The 4488-nt window shown below is 34.4% G+C and overlaps 1 long non-coding RNA gene across 1 annotated transcript; it reads right to left on the bottom strand.

The window, feature by feature from the left end:
- Positions 1-562: 562 nt before the first annotated feature.
- Positions 563-1628, bottom strand: LOC147477208 (uncharacterized). The gene is made up of 2 exons (XR_015208740.1): positions 1452-1628; positions 563-1064 (listed from the first exon to the last, which is right to left on the bottom strand). It is a non-coding gene; the product is annotated as an uncharacterized LOC147477208 (long non-coding RNA).
- Positions 1629-4488: the final 2860 nt, after the last annotated feature.

Here is a 4488-nt window from a genome sequence, read left to right as displayed (position 1 = left end):
TGCAGATTGTGTCAAGAGCTCGCCTAGTTTGATATCATATCTCACCGACTGAAACAAAAGCATCTTCCACTTCGATTGGTGGTCTAGTGTTCGTGACCATGGGATCTATTTTGGCGCCACAAGTCCGGCAGCACATAATAGTTTTCATATTTATGACTCACGGTGAAGACATATGGTCGATGGTTGGGTTCTAACCTCGAAGTTCTAGGAGGTGTGGTATACTATTAAGTCTGCATCTTAAGTAGCTTAAAAGTTGGATGAAATCCAGTTATCAAATAGGGTTTTGGACTAATGTAATATACTCGATTTATGGGGAAAGTTTGTTACCTCTAGGCCTCATATTTGATAATCGGATCAGAATCAATCAAAGGAATATAGTTTTTGCAATTTCAAAGATGTCTCACGAAAGTTTATGTATTATTTTGTGATGACCCAAAACAACTTTGAATGAACTTGTCGAAGAATGGGGATGAACTGGACTTCGTGATTTAATGAATATATTTCTTTGACAAGTCAGGTCTTCCGTGGCATCTGAGATTATCCTTGGCCATCACTACGCACATAATAATAAGTAAAACTTAATTATATTTTATAGGAGAAAATGTAATTCTAGGATAAAACAGAAAAAGTGCTGCAGAAGATCAAGAAAAGGAGACAAAACGATGTCATTCTATTGATCTTATGGTTCATGCACGTTGTGGATCACTGGAGGCTGGAGCCCTCTCATCAAGCATGCGTTCTGTTTCGTTCAGTCTAACCAGGAGAGTTTTTATTGAATCTCCTCGTCAACTATGTTTACACAAAGTCTCGAGAGTTTTCATTATATGCAATCCTCCGTCATCCAATACCATCCAACACAGCAAATTCCAGCAACTCAAGCTTTGTCAAATTAGCACCATCAAACCCCATGTTTTCCAGAAACACTCCATCTACACATTCCTCTTAAAGCTTTTAGCAGTCTATCATAAAATGCCTTTTTCCTTTTTCTTTCTTAATGTGTCCAAAAAAGTTCTCTTCTTCACAATATCTCTTTTTGATCGACTTAACGAAAACCCCTGCTTCCCCTATCATAAGTCAAGAGTAGTATTTAACAAAAAGAAGGAAAAAAGATAGAGCCATAGACTCTTAGGTAGAAAAACAAGACACAAAACCACAAGAAATTTCACAACGAAGTCAAAAACCAAAATCAAATACCAAGACAACATACACAACAATAATATTTGCATAACGTCCTCTACCAAGTAGATATGGTTTTTTTCAATAACTTGAAAAAAAGAACTTTAAAATAACATCCTAACCACAAAATTGATCAAAATCTCATACACTACCAGCTCATTGTTGTTTAAGTCTACAAGAGAAACATGTCATTGAGTTTCGTTACATAATTATTGTCACAAAAAAAGGCAAAAAGGAAAAGCCTCTATAACATTCGAGAAGAGCTGATATTATACCATCTATTTTAGTGTACAAAAGCTCTTGCAGCACTGAGGTGACATCAACACAGAAACAAATAACTCAAAGTCTCAAACTACAATCTTCAAAGCTGCAATCTGTCAGAATTGCAATCTTCAAAACTAAAATCTTCAAAGTCATCGAATCGCTGAACTGCTGCAGGCCTTGTGATTGTGCACGAAAAAAACAGAGTTAACCTTTGCCTTGACAAATCGGCAGTCCACTCTCCCCTACCTCCACGGATCACACAATGTGGACATGGTATCCTTCTTCTTTCTTTCCATACGCTTGACTTAGACAAGCAATATAAGATATAGAAATATATTAGTAGGAAGTAAAGAAGCTCTCACAAATCAACACTTGTACCAAATAATAGCGAATAAGAAAAACAACGGGTGAGCCAAAGGTCTCCTATAAAAAACGTTAATCTTTTCTAAATTTTGTTATTTGAATGGCTGTATGAAAGTAACTCACTATTTTAATCCTATATAACATGGACACACCATATTTCAAAAATAATCCGTGCCGGATACGTATTTACGTGTCATATTGTATGTGATATAACTCAATTTTTGGAATTTCGCCATGTTAGACACTTCATATCCGTGTTGAATACGGACGCACCTATCCGTGTCAATGTAACTTAGTTTTAATCACAACTCATTATACAAAAAGGAACCAGAATCACCACAGAAATAGCTTCTTCAAATATTAGACACGGCAATCTTGAAGTTAAAAACACGAATCTGCATAAATCCACAAAATTGACATTATAGTGCTGCTTCATTTCCATCTTGACAAACAAACAAAATGAGTGTTAATAGTGTATATATACAGGATGTGGACAAGGCTATAGGGTAAAGAACAATGGGATAACATAGAAAAGTATATTGTATATAGAAAACGGCCCGTATAGAAAAATATAAGATAGTTCATGGCAGCATAACTATCAAGTCATAGTAGCCCACTACTAATAATCAGAAAAATCTCATTTTGACACTTTTCATACTGTTATAATAATAAGCTTGATACAATAAACAATGTTCACTACTAATTGATAATTTTTATGGCACAGTGAGAAACAACAAGCTGTTTCTTGATAATCAACACATTCCGCTATCGCCTAATGGCTAAACCACTGAAGTTCAAATTAGTATTCTTTGATGCCCATTCCACCACTGCCCAAATTCTTCTTCTCATATTCTTAAATTCTTCCATATCAATTATATTGTAGAATTTATTGAGTATAATATAATTTTTTCTTTCTTTTCTTGTATGGCGCAAGTATTAACAGTTTTATTGAACAACATAGTAATTTAGACTACTTAACACACAATAAATTCACATTCATTCAACGACCAGATAATGAAATAGAAATGGTCGTCACTTGACACGGTAAAATTCAGAGCCCCCAAATCGTGGATTCTGTTTGGCAAATGTAAGCTATAACTGAGACATAGCTTTCGATTTTGGAGGAGCTGCAATGGAGAATTCGATTTTGGAGAATTTGATTTCGGTGCTGGAGAGAGAAATAGGAGAGGAGGAGAGAGAAGAAACCCTTCGTAATTTCTATTTTGTGTTTTGTTGAGATCGTGGGCCGGGTTTAAGGATGTGAACAGTAGGATGTCACGATAAGGATGTAACGATAAGAATGTCATTCTAGCCAAACCGTATATATATATATATATATATATATATATATATATATATCGGTCTGGCTAGGGTGACATCCTAACTGTGACATCCATATTGTACATCCTATCAAAAAGTTCATTTCAACAATGAATTAGTGTATGATTTTTTGTAGATATAATCTACTCTTCATGGAATATATCTCTACAAAAAATTAGCTCAATCCAATATGTGGAACTTTGTCATCTTCCAGTGTTTAAGTTTGCAATTTTATCTAACGGTCTATATATATATATAGCTAGAGTGACATCCTTATAATGACATCCTTATTGTACATCCTATCAAAAAGTGCATTTCAACAATGAATTAGTGGCTGATTTTTTGTAGATATATTCTACCCACCATGGATTATATCTCTACAAAAAATTAGCTCAATCCAATATGTGGAACTTTGTCAAAAATAGTGTTTTAAGTTTGCAATTTTATCTAACAGTCTAGAAATAATTTTAAGTTTGACAAGGCTAGAAATATTGGATTGAGCTAATTTTTTGTAGAGATATAATCCATGAAGAGTATATTATATCTACAAAAAAATCATACAATAATTCATTGTTGAAATGCACTTTTTGATAGGATGTACAATAAGGATGTCACAGTTAGGATGTCACCCTAGCCAAACCATATATATATATATCGGTTTGGCTAGGATGACATTCTTAGCGTGACATACTTATAGTGACATCCTACTGTTCACGTTCTTAAAGCCCAGCCCACGAACCAACAAAACACAAAACTGAAATTTGTTTACAAACCTTTGTCAAACAGTGTCCGAAACCGAAACCAAACTCTAAAAACTCCAAACTCCAAACTCCAAATTGAAAAACCCACTCCGGCCTCCACTCCGACATACCACGTCATCGCAAGCTTGAAGGACAGGTTAGTTACTTCCCTTATTTTGGTACAATCAGCTATGTCTTCATCAGTAACAACTGAATTAAAATCATTGCATCTGTTTTGATAAATTTTCATTTTTAGGTACTTGATAAAATCATTGCATCTGTTTTGATAAATTTTCGTTTTTAGGACTACTTGATAAAATCATTGCATCTGTTTTGATAAATTTTTGTTTTTAGGACTACTTGAATCTGTAACCATGACTCCTTGTTTCTAAAGGTAGTAACTAGTAGGAGGAGCTAGTTTTTAAAGACAAGATTGAAGTTTGAATAGTGTTTACTTCAACCTTAAAGTAACAAGATTGAAGTTTGAAGTATGTCATAAAGTAACAATAATGAGTAAACTGTTGGATTATCAGTTTGGAACTAGCATATTCGGTGAACTCTGTCAGAGTTTTGAACTCTGTTAGAGTTCGGTGAACTCTGTCAAAGTTCGGTGAAGTAGCATATT

The sequence above is a fragment of the Coptis chinensis genome, chromosome 9 (assembly GCF_015680905.1).
Source record: "Coptis chinensis isolate HL-2020 chromosome 9, ASM1568090v1, whole genome shotgun sequence".
NCBI lineage: Eukaryota > Viridiplantae > Streptophyta > Magnoliopsida > Ranunculales > Ranunculaceae > Coptis > Coptis chinensis.
Note: the sequence above shows the minus strand (reverse complement) of the source record. Positions and strands in the feature narration are given on the sequence as shown.